The sequence below is a fragment of the Erigeron canadensis genome, chromosome 1 (genome assembly GCF_010389155.1).
Source record: "Erigeron canadensis isolate Cc75 chromosome 1, C_canadensis_v1, whole genome shotgun sequence".
Classification (NCBI taxonomy): Eukaryota; Viridiplantae; Streptophyta; class Magnoliopsida; order Asterales; family Asteraceae; genus Erigeron; species Erigeron canadensis.
In genome coordinates this window covers 52,551,530-52,565,454 of record NC_057761.1, presented here as the reverse complement: position 1 = coordinate 52,565,454, position 13,925 = coordinate 52,551,530, and positions in this window count along the sequence as shown.

The following is a 13,925-nucleotide window of genomic DNA, read 5'->3' as shown; positions in this document are numbered from 1 at the left end:
AAGGTATCATCCTCATTTGCCCTTTCAATGTTCAGACTTTGGAAACAATCACATACGTTTCCTTTTTCTACTAATAGATCTATAGTGGGTGTGTAGTGTTGCATGTTATGGCGTTCTAAGACATGTTCAACATAAGTCTTTTGAGAAAGAACTAGAACATCATTACACCTATCCCGATGTATATCGATACCTGTGCATTAAAGGCATCACCGAGATCTTTTATGTCGACATTCTGCGAAAAGTAAATGCTTCGACTCATGCAACATATCCAAGTAGTTACTTGCAAGTATAACATTCACATGCAAAACAAGGATTGTAAATTTACTCCCACTGATCTTGAGATAGGTGCATTAATCCACTTGATTTTCTTAGGAAGTCGTGTCCTCTTATGACTTCATTAAACTTAACGTACCATTTTAGTGATGCTTGCTTCAACCTGTATATGGACTTATTCAACTTGCAGATCATGTGCTATTTACTTTATGGAACTTCAGGTTCACATGTATCCTTCTTAATGCAAGTTTGCATTTAGGAAAGTGGTCTTGACATCCATCTAATGTAACTCTAAATCATAATGAGATACGAATGCCATGATGATCCTTAAGGAATCTTTATGAGACAGGAGATAAGGTCTCTTGATAATCGATTCCTTCTTTTTGAGTAAAGCCCTTCGCAAATGGTTATGGCCTTATAGCGTTTGACGTTTCCATTCGGGTCTAATTTGGTTTTGAAGATCCACTTACAACTTATAGATTTGGATTCTTCAAGAAATTCAACCAAGTCCTAAACGTCATTATGCTATATGGAATTAAGCTCTCAAATTATGGCTTCATTCCACTAAGCGACATGATCGCTATTAATGGCTTCTTAATAAGAGGTAGGATCAGTAAGCTCTCCAATGTCCTCAACTTCAGTTAAATAATGAAATCATCAAAGTTATGGTCTTGCGTGACCTAGATAATCTCCTGAGTTGATTTTCAGGTTCAGTAAGGAAGATGCTTTAGCATTATTAATAAGATGCTTTATCATTAGTAGTATTCTAATTAGGAGGATTAGGATTTTGATTTTAATTAGGAAAAAGTGGATCAGTGATATTAGGAGCAGCGTTGGGTACAAGAGGAGTTATCGGAGGAGTAATAATAACCGACGAGTGGTTCCCCCCGCTTCTTGTACTTCCTGCAAATCTTAAGTTATGATTTGTCGTGCTCCCACTGATCTCTTAGTTCTCATGAAATGTGACATAATGCGTGTCAATAATGCTAGTAGTGTAGGAAAGACAGTAAGACTAATAACTAATAAAGAAACAAGTAAAGGATTTAGGATCCAGTTTCTTTAAGTTAGGGTTATAGAGTTATGCTTTGGCAGTACAATCTCATACATTCATATAATTCAGACTCAGTTTCCAGTCTGTCCAGGAGTCTTAAGGACAGATTCTAATGAAACTCTTATTGAGTATATGAACAGCTGTGCGTAAGGCCTCAGTCTAAAGGAAAGTAGGTAAGTTAGTGTTGACAAACATACTTTTCACCATGTCCATTAAGGTTCTATTTTCTCCTTTTAGAAACATAAAAGTTTGTTGAGAAGAACCAAACATGGTATATTAGTTACTTATGTCTTGTTCCTTTCAAAAGTTATGGAAAGGATTAAGAGCTTAACCAATATCAATATGTCAATCATAATACTCACCTGCTCTATCTGATCTCACAACTTTTATTTTATGATCAAGTTGGTTTAAAACCAAAGTTACAAGATCAATAAAAGTCTCCAAGGGTTCAGATCAAATATAGGTGCATATAATGTGAATAATCGTTAATGATTCTAATAAATGATGCATGGATGCGGGATAGGGGCCACTAACATCAGAGTAAATTATTTCCAGCAAGTTGGAACTTCTAGTGGCTCCTTTCTTGATCCCTTAAGCCATTAAATACATGTTTCAAAATCACAAAAGTCAAGAGAATGTAATATTCCATCCTTTATGAGTTGTATCATGCAAACTCGTGAGATGTGGCTAAGGTATTTATGCCACTATATGGAGTAATTCTCTTAATTAGTTAGGTGATTTTATCTTTGTTTTAGTTATGTCATCAATATTAGGAGACAACAAAGACTGTGAGAAATTATGATCTAGTTTTAACTTATACAACAATCCATTCAAGAAACTATGACTAAGAAATTCATTATTATGAGTAATGGCAATCTCATCGTAACCATGAATTAATACATAACTTTCAAGGTGTTAGACTAGAAAAAATAGACACAGTGTTCCGAGAAATTCTCGGCACACATAAGGTATCCACTAGTCTAATACACTTTCAAGTGTTTATATGTAAATCATAAGTCTCCATGGTTTCGACATATAAGAGATCAACCCTTCCAACTCTAAGCTTTCTTTGGTCATTTGATAGCTTCTGGATTGTATGGAACTCCCTTATGTTGAGTTAATCACATGAACCATATAATTAGAATCACTCACACATGTATTAATAGATACATCATAAAAAGAATCAAATATTACATGAAATAAGTTACCTTTCTTAGCTAGCTACTCCTTGATTTTAGGGCAATCTGGGCACAATGAGAATTTGCAGTTAGGATTGCTAGTCAAGGACTTAAAGCTAGAAGCAACAACACCATGATTAGCCTTTTGAACTTTATTTGCAGTATTATTATTGTCATATCTTTCCTCTTAATGGAATTAGCAGTGGTAGTAAGGTAAACACTTTAGGTTGGCCCAACTTAAGACGAACATTTTCTTGCACATACATTGCATTTAGTTCACTTATCGACCATTTATCCTTCATAGCGCTAAAGTTAATTTTGAAGGTGTCAAAATGAGCATGCAATGAGGTCATTAAAAAATGCACAAGAAAATTATCAAAGACTTTCAATTTTAGGACTCTTAAACTTATGAGTCATGTCAGTCATATTCATTATGTGTTCACAAATACTGCTATTTCCTTTGTATTTAAGCTACTTGCATACGCCTTATACATTCCCTCAGATACTATGATTGATGAAGTTCTTGACCATCATTAGTGACAAGTGATTCGCCCTATCCCATTTTCTTAAAATTTGCTTTTTGAACTGCGAAAAAGTTAGCAGTAATAGCAGTAGGTTCATTATGGCGAATGACATAGTCAAGGTCTAGCATCTTTAGAGTTAGAGGTAATTAATCGTTTCATAAAGCAAAGTTTGCATCAATATATGGCTTAATGCCTAAGTTAGGTACTACAGTGGAAATAAGAAGGATATCAATTTATGATACAGGTAATAGAAGATTATTAAAGTAATGCCTAAAACTAAGGGCAATAAGATTATAGTGACATAATTAGCTATCTAAAGCAGACTAAACAATATCTATAAAACTAATGGAACTAAAGTAATGCCTAAACTTAACTAAGGGCTAATAATAATGTTCCTTATAATAACAGAATTAGATATCCAAGGCTTATTAACTAATGTCTCTAAAAGTAATGGAACTAATGTAATGCCTAAATACGTAAGAGGCTAAAGTAATGTTCCTAAAAGTAATGAGACTAAGACCATTATACTAATGAAGCCAGTGATAGGTAACCTATTGTAAACACCAAAACAATAAGTTGACATAAGGCTCTACTTAGATTTACATCACCTTTGGGCAGAAGTAACTAATATCTAAGTACGCATGAGCATTAGGGTCATGCGGCACAACGCTTATCTTTTGACCTTTGGGCACAAAATTAAGAATCGTGTATCTTATGCATGAAAAGATATTCCTTTTAGCACAAAAAGTGTATTAAATCACCTTTGGGCAGAATAAATATACTTAGTGTTCATTATCCAAAAGGAAAAGAACGCACCCTGAGAATCATATTTGACCTTTGGGCACAAATGATGAAACCATGTACATTAGTGCGAAGCCCCCACACATTACGGGGGTCCGGGGGCAGCGCCCCTGGGAGCAGGGTCCAAAAAATTTTACCCTTAAAGTGCTATGGTAAAAACGTCTCAGAAAAAATTATTTTTGAAAAGTTAGAGACAAATTCAGACACAAAGTTATAGGGTAAAATAGTAAGCACGAACACATTCATTAGCTAAGATCTTCTTTAGTATAACACGAACTTAAGTCATAACTGGTGACTTAATAAGCACGAAATAGTTAGTAAGTTCGTGATAATGTAAACACGAAGACATCCTTTAGTCGTGGAGACGTAAGCACGAAGATGTATTCGGTTTGTGATAATGTCAGCGCGAAGTTGTCATAAGCTCGTGATGACGTAAGCACGAGTTTGTATGTAATTCGCATATGAAGATAGTTGAAGTTCGTGTGATGACGTAAGCATGAATTCGCGATGACGTAAGCGCGAGTTAGAGATGACGTAAGCGCGAAAATGAGCAGAAGGCATGATGATGTTAGCACGAAGATGACGTCAGCGCGAAGTGAACATTAGTCCGTGATGACGTCAGCACGAAGTTCGTGTGACGTCAGCACGAAGTTCTTATTCTTCAGATTTTTAGTTCGCGAAATTCATCAAATTCGAACCAAATCATGACTTATAGCTCGTAACCTGGCTCTGATACCACATGTTGGAATAAACATGATTCGATTCGAGTGATAAAACATCCCCAATCGTCTTGTGGAACCTGTAAGAACATTAAAGCATAATTGCTATTGATTTCGGGTTCCCATAACAAGGTGATTGAGTAATAATGGGATGAGTAATTCGGCTGGAACATGATGCACGAATTTAGAGAGAGGAGGCACACGAAAATTATGGTTTATTATGTGTTGTGATTAACCTTAACTTAGGGTTAATTACCCTCTATTATAATGAGAGTAATTACACATTCAACCCTTTAGTATTTACACATTTAACCCTTCTGGTGTTTAATGTGTGTATCATTAGTCCTCTTAGTTACAATCACCTAATGGGAAACCCTATACTACGTCTCTAAGAGTAAATACGCCCATCATATATTTACCTAGACATAGGGATTTCAGTTATTGTCAATTATCATATCAGGAATTATACATGATCAGTGACGGTCACACTAACGTGGTTCCAACATGAGGAACATCAACCTCTTACACCAATAGCTTTTTTGGGTAAGGATTCCCTTAAGTTGAGTCTCCAACTTGAGTCAAGTTGGAGAGATCTTAACCCTTGAATGAAAATCAATGGTCAAGATTCAAATATCATCTTTGAATCTTGGCCCTTGAGTTTCATCCAAAGGCCAAGATCACCCTAACATGACTAGTCATGTTAGGATCAACTTGAGGGAATCCCCTCCCAGCTTTTTTATATTAATTTTCAAGTTAAGTCCTTTTAATTTATCTTTTTATCCCATTCTAAGCTTGCTTTTAAGTGGCTATTTACATATATTTTACAACTTCATCTCCATTAATATTATTCAACATAGATATATATTTGTTTAATGCAAAAAGCTTTTATAAAATTTTTTAACTCAAAATGATGTGACAAATAAAAAAAAGCTATAAAAGCTTATTGTGATTGGAGATGCTCTAAGTTATTTTAAAACTTAGAAAAAGGTATTTAATATTTAAATGGCATTTTCTTATCTTATAGACACTTTTTAATAGAAACTACTTTGGATGACGCGACAATTAGAAAAGTGTCCTTTTGCCTTGCAAATGTGATTTGACGTCTTGAATACTGTTACAATCTTACAACATAGTGCTAAGGTAGGAAGGGGTACCACTTTAAGTATCCAATCTTACTCAATTCATCTACCAATTAAAACATTTCAACTCATCACTACCAAATTCTATCCAATTCTTACCCAAATCACTGGCAATACATACTCAATCCTACCCAGTTTTATTTTCTTTTTTATTTTTTTTTATTACATATAATTAAACTATATAAATATAAATACTAAAACATTAACAAATAAAACACACAACAAACATTACATTCCATTTTTTTTTTAAAAACATACAAACCACAAATGTCTAAAAATTAAATAATTCAACACATAATACTTCAAATTAAAAATTACATGGCCACCCGTTTTTTTTACCGAGGGCGCTTTTTTCCTCTAAAACTCATTCCAACAAGACGGGATCGACAATGTCATCATGCGGCTCCTTAAACACCTTCCATTCACGTTGGCGGTTCTTGAACATTTCCCCCTCGAGTTGTGTAGCCATCAAATGCTTCGCCAAATCTTCCTTCTCCTCCTTAATCTCCATATACTGCGTCCTCCTTTGTGCGTAGTTCGTGAGTTCATCGGCCATACTTGTCGCCGAGCTTGAGGACGATGAAACTTGCTTCTTTTTCATCTTTCTTGGCGGCAGGGGTGGACAGGGGTCTTCATTAATGTCGGGTAGTACATTGTCGTTGCTTGCCTCTTCAAAATCCGATGACTTTCTCTTTGAAGATCCACTAGACGTCGGGATTCCCATTCCTACAATATTAGAGAAACATTCTTGGTGCTTCCACTTGTCATGATCTTTCATCGCTTTCCACGCCGGTATATGAGTAAAATGCTTGTCCATTTTGGTATAGTAATCAGACAAAGCGGTCGTCATAATATCCAAGTCATTGCATCCACTTCCCTTTGCACGAAACTACATAAACACAAAATGGAAACATAAACTATATATACCAAACGCATTAAACGCATACATATATATCACATTACAGAAACATTGCTCGAAAACATATATATACCAAACGCATACATAAATCATGGTACAAAACAGAAACATTGCTCGAAAACATAATTATGGTTCATATTTTTACCGCTTGAATCCACAACCCGGTTGAAATTACCCATCTCCGCATTCATCACCTTCCACTTGGTAGTCAAGCTATGAAAGATTCGATTAGTCGAACCCAAGGTACTAGCATAGTGTTGAAGAACTCGCTTCCAAAACCCTTCCGCCTTTTGTTCGTTTCCAAATTTCTTACACTCCGAGATTTGAATCCATGCTTGAGCCAACACCCACCTCTTGTTCTTTCGCCCATACTTCTCGCGGCTTCCTCCCGGATAACTTTTTCTTCCCACGAGCATCACATTCTACAACCTCCTCGTCATCGTCTTCTTCTACAAAACAGTTTATATATTACGTATATATATATATGTATATTAATAGTGTATATATTACGTATATATATGTATATTAACAGTGTATATATTACGTATATATATATATGTATATTCAAAGTGTATTTTCAAAGTGTATATTCAAACCGGTTGGAGTTGCGGATGGAGTTGGATTTGGCGTTTCAGGTACAACATCGTCACTGGCGAGATCATCAAACGCACCAAAGTCGCTTGATTGTGCAAGCTCAATGTGGTGTGGTTCGACCATTCGCGGTGGACCCATGTTGTAGCCGTAGGCTGGACTAGCAGGTTGTGGCGTATAGTATTGTTGTTGGTGTGTCTGGGAGTAGTGGGTGGATGGTGGTGGTGGTGTATAGTACCGATTGGGTGGTGGTTGCCAATTCGGTGGTGGTGGTTGATGATGATTCAGTGGTGGGTTTCGTTTGTTACCTCGTGGTGGTTCCATGGTGGGTGGTGGAAGAAGTAGAAATGGTGGTGAAAGTGGTGATGCATATAGGTGTGTGTATATATATATATATATATATATAGAAGAAGCATAAATGGTGGTGAAGGTGGTGATGCATATAGGAGGGAAAAAAACTTTTTTTTTTTTAAATCTTGGTCAAACGAGCCGTTGAGGGGGGAGGGACCCACCAATTTCGAACGTTGGAAGTTCTTACCCAACATCGGTTAGTTAGCCCGATTTGATACCCGATTCTTGATACTCGATTCTTACCCGAATGAAAGGAATGGTGTAGCTGATCGGGTTACACATACCTGACCCCTTACCCAAGTCCCACTCCCTCCTACCTAAAAGGGGTTCGAAGGAAATCCATAAAGAATGTAATATGTGACATTTGTAGCATAAACTTAGAACTTTCAATTCAAGAATATCTATAAAATGACCCACGAATTGAATGTTTTAGTCATACGTGATTGAACATATAATGAATTCAATGGCTAGTCCATCTTTTCAAAAGTTTTATTGCATATATTATTGGTAAAGCACAATGATTCAACAATATGATATGATATACATGAAAGATTGATAACTAACTAGTAAAATTTGTTTTGGTTAAAGTCAATGGGCAAAAGGGGTTTAATGGTGCACCCACAAGGCCACAAAGATATTGATGTGAGATTGCAAATGAGTTTGACTACTAATCAACTCAAGCTTGGTCCAAGATAAAGTTCATTCCATTTTGGTCGTAAATATATACGAGTAATTTGTAAAACAAAGTAATTCATTGCATAGATTATGAAAGTTTGACTACTAATCAACTCAAGCTTGGTCCAAGTTCGGGGTTGAAGTCTAGTTTTATTATTATGGCCCAAGTTATGTTTTATTAATGAAATGAATAATACTCGTATTTAATTTACGTGAAGAGTTATCACATCGGTCCCCCACCACTCAAAGTCAATAAGAGAAATCATTCCAACTATTTACCAAACAATTGATATTACATAATATTCTCAACCCACTACTAATCAACCGTAAAAAACCGGCTCGTGGCAACAACTTGAGCCATCACTACTAATATCAGGCTTGTCTTTTTAAGGCTGTAACAACCATTTATTTTTAACAAATGTATTTAATATATTATATGTTCTTTTTGTTTGATATAATTAACTAGTTGTTTCAATAACTATTAACGAACGTAATATAATTAATACTAGATTTTAGACCCGTGTCAAATATACGGGTTTACTTTGTTATAAAGATTAGATTATTTTAAAAGTTTAATAATACGCAAGTTAAAAAGTTCTATTAATTCAAAAGATAAAAAGCTAAGAAACTATCATGAAAGATATTTTAAAAAAAGAATAAACCTTGAAGAATGTTAAGAACGTAAATAAAATTAAAGGCATTCAACAATTTGAATATTAGAAACATGTATCTTCTTTCATCTTTTGCAACACTTCTTTGTAGACGACATTTGTTGTAGTGTTTTTTGTCTTCTCATCTTTGTCGCATATATTAACCTTCGGTCCCTTTTTTTACTTAATCCGAGATATCGCAACATACAATTGTTCGTGCGTGAAAATTGGACGTTGTGGATATAAACTAACGGTCGAAAGATTGGCCTTGACTTTTGTTGATTGTCATTACAAAAGATTTGACCAACTGGAATTGTCTTCTATGAAACCTGAACGGTATTTTTTTTAATAGCTTTATTTGGTTAACAACAATGATGATATAGTAATAAAATAATAATATAGTTAGATTAGAATCCAAAACTAATAAGTACAATGATAATCATACGTATGTTTTTAATTGAATTGGGCCTAGGCCTGTTGGGGTTAGATGTAATTTGAATTGGATATTAGTACGTATGCTTAAACGATTAAAATTAGATTTAGATAGATACTGATATCCGTAAATTTTAGATTTAATTTGTTTGTAATTATAATTATGACATCATCAATTTTCAATTCGATGAAATCGAGCCTTATAATTGGTCAATAAGCTATTAGGTCAGTTATCTTTTAGTATATATAAAGATGAAGATACGATAAGATTATGAAAATACAACATTAGATTTATTTATTTATTTATTTTTTTCTTTTTAATGTAAAGTGCAAGCAACACAAACAAATATTCCTCCCCATCTAACAAGGATCCTTAATTCCCACGTAACATGATTTTAGAATTCAGAAAACACTAACTTGTAAAACAATTAACTACGTTTTCTCATAATTTTATAATTATTATAACTTTATCTGCTGACTGATTATTTTATCTTAATTAAGTAACTTTTTGATCGTATGGCAAAATAAACCACCTGTCTTAAGTCGGTTTATTAGAGGTTTTCTTTTAGGTATAAAATTCTTAGGGAGCAATTTAACATGTGTGAAATTGATGTGAGTGTATCACTTTAAAGTTAACATCATATACATTTTTCTTTATTATTATTATTATTATTAAACTCATTGCAAAACTTTAATACCAATTGAGAAAAAAAAAAAAAAAAAAAAAACAACGGAAAAAAGAAGACCTTGTGCAGTGGATCTTTTGCTATTTACACATTTAATACTTGGATTTAATTAAAAACAAAAAGTATAAGTAGCTGGGGAACGGATTTACAATGTCGTCTTTGATAATTGATATGCACCATTGAAAGTGACACAAATATTGTAGTTGTAGTAGCTAAATATTTTCACTTTATATTGAATTACATTATACGATGAACTTTACCATAACTAATATGACATAATAATATTTTATTGCGAGTTAATCATAGCTCAAAAACACTATGAAAAACGAACTCCGATCCTTAAATTAACGATCAAATAGACTACTTTATTTTTTCATGAATTCTGAAATAAGATTCCTATAAAAATATCTATATCTCTTTGCGTTAACCAACCCAACACCAACATGGTACGATAAATAATGGTTAAGGTTTTAGTTTTCATTAAAGACAGAAGATCGATCGTAAACTCGGGTAAAAGAAAATGTAGATTAAATAGAAAAATTTAATGCCTGTTGACTGTTGTCATAAGTTAAGAAAGGCATTTGAAGTAGAGAGTCAAAAGTCAAACTATACCCCCTTTCGATAGTTGTTTAATGTAAAAGTAGAGGATTAAGGTCTTTTTAAATTTATTTATTTATTTATTTTTTTTAACATTCAAACTTTATTAGAAAAGGGAGTTGATTTGCTCAAAGAAAAGTTTTATTCGTTCAAGGAATTTTGTTTATAAAGACGTTAATACCCTCAGTATCTTTTATGGTTTTAGTTATACTCATTTTTATTTGTTGACCAGCCAGACCCATTTTAAAAAAAAACATTACCCAATTCAAAAAACTCAATGACCCAAAGTCTCTGACCACCATTGCCACTGCTCAACGAATTTCTCCGATTCCACATTCGAACTCAATTCAATTATTATATTGCCTTACTATATGCCTTGATTACACTGTATCTCGAGTTTTATTAAAGGAAAAGAAAAGAGAAGATTGGAAGAGAAGAAAGGATAAAAGATTATATTTAAAATGCATTCTTGAGTTTTATCATTTAAAAGAAAATAAAGTGAATAAAAGAATTTAATGGCATTCTTGAGTTAAAAGAGAAGGATAAGAAAGGATAAAAATATGTAATATTACATTTATAGCCCTATAGTTATTATAGTTCATATAAAGGTTTGAAGGGTATATTGATAAATTTATAACTTATCCTTCCAAATCATGCCAAATATGGAAGGAACGTTTTTAGCTTTAAAACCCCTCACTTTTCCTTTCCATCACTTTCTTTTCTTTTAATCAAAAAACTCAATAATGCAAAAACATAAGTTTTCCTCTCCTTCCCTTTCTTATCCCATAAAATTAAAACTCAAGAATGCACCCTTAAAGTTTTGTTTTAACCGCTTATGTTCTCGGCTGAATGAAGCATGTCTTGCTTCCACCATCCTCGCCAAACTTCCACCATCCCAATTCGCTTCCACCGTGTTGGATTGTTGTAGTGAAACACCCGTTTTTAACGAATTTAATGCGAGAAAAAAAGGGATGTGTAATTACTTCACGAGTTTAACGGGTTGTAGTATATATGTTTGCAAAGCATAAATACAATGAAGCTTTCGGGTTCATGATTACACACATATACATATATACATACTTACATATATGTGTGTGTCAGTGTGTGGACTGTGCGTCGACCTGTATGAGTTACAAACAGAAGAAAAAGAAATGTCCTGAGGCCACGGTGGTGATATGGAGTGAACATCCAAGAAGATATTGCTAGATCGGATAGTCAAATGTCAAATATTTTAATAAATGAATACATCATAGGGAGTATGATTTTAGGGGTATTGTTGTCATTTGCTTTCATTTTTCCTTGTACGTAAAAATTTAATCCGGGAACAAATCATCCCCCATTAGAAAAAGGCTAGCAATTAAGGTGTTAGGAGTACAAACAAGAACACAAACAGCGCAATAACAATAAACAGGGGAGTTACAAACTAAAATTGCACCAACTATGCCAATCATCAATACGTACGGTCGATTTGTCATCCAAATTAAAGGAAGCTCGATCGTGCTCTTCAATTCCTTGAGCGCAAAGCGTATTGACGGGGGCTTGTTTGAGAAGATTCGATCATGCATTGCGGGTTTGATTTTCCAAATGACCCAACAGAAAGCTAGAACAATTAGTTGGGTGGATGAATTAACTTGCGTTTCATAGGATCTGTGGTATTGTTGTTGTGAAGGTTGAACAGCTTGTGGGTCGACGATGGTTTGAGTAGTGGAAGCTTTGTCGACCCACGAGCTGTTGGAGAAAAATCCGTTCCCGGTGCATCGATCCTTCACTAGACATCCTTTGTGTTTCTCAAGCTTAAAGAGGTCCGGATAAACTTGGCGTCCAATCCATAAATCAGTCCAAAACCGAATGCATGGTTGATTCATCTCGATCTTACATTACCTGTGAACATCCTAGGCGCGCAAAGAAAGGTCATAATATTGTTGAGATGGCCGGGAGTTGAGCTTTGCAATGGAAGCCCACACTCCCGATAGACTAGATTTGTACGTGTGGGATCAGGGATCGAGCAGTTTGTAGTGGAAGAGTGAATGGAGCGAGCCCAGAGGCTATCAGGTTCATTCCACTCGCCACCACCATTTGGTTAAAAGTGACAAGTTTTTGGTTTTTAACAAGTTTTTCGAGGTTCCACTCGAAAGGTCCTTTAAATTTTATACTCGTAATTAAAGTTGGATTAACTTAGAGTATCTCAACCCAAAATTTTATCGATGGCAAACGTTTATCACGTTTGCCCATTGTTAATTCATTTTCTCTTATACATTAAAACATGTGGTTGTTTTAATGATTTATCAACCAATAATTTTCATTTCTTCAAGTTTTTGTTTACAGTTTTGTGTAAATATCTTATATGTTTTTATGTGAGTAGTGATATTCTTAAATTCATAGATTTAACAATTTGCATTGTAATAACACCTTTTGTGGTTTTTGCATTAACCTTTACTAGTGGTTTCAAGAATATTAGTTGAGTTTTTTTTCCCCCTTTTTGCTTTCTTTGTTTACATCAATTTGAATGCTAATGAACTATACTCCCAAACTTAATTTTGCTTAAAACCATCAAAAGCTTAAACCGACATTGTAATTATACATGCATGTAAATATCACAAAATTGTCAAGTAAAAGTCATATTCCATATTCTAATGGAATCTAAAAAAGTTAGGATAAATAGACAACCTTTTAATTATTTTAGCGTTAGAAAATTTGTGCACACTTGAATGATATTTTTTGACAATCAAACAATAAAATCTGACTTACGCATGTTGGGCCAGTGGTTGGGCCTGTGAAAAATTGTTCCCATAACTTTCCTGGCCCTAAAGATTATTGATATGATCATATATTCATATGAATGACATGACTTGTGTGACACTGCTCTTTAGCTTGTTTCTTGTTATAAGAATGAGAAGACTCTTAAGAGGGAATTCGAATCATGGGCAGCTACAAAGCCATATAAAGTTGACAAGTTGTATAACTTTAGTTATAATCAGAAAATAGCTCTACACCGCACTTGTAATATATCCGATTAGATAAAAAAGGACATGATGAGTTTTTGGCCATTCAAATGGGGTCGTTTATTTGACTTAAGCACATGAAACAGGTAAAAATAGAAGACAAATACTTAAGTACATAAATCTAAAGCATATTGCATAGGAAAATGATAATGATATACATATACGTAAAGGTTGTTATTAGTAACTTACAGGTGATTTTGTATGATAAAATACAAGTTTCAATGCACTCAAGTAGTTTATAATTAAAATCTCTAATTAACGAAACCTTTTGCATAAAGCAATCTTATATTTTACCCATGATCAATACTCTTTTGATACTATAAAAGTCTAAAATAAT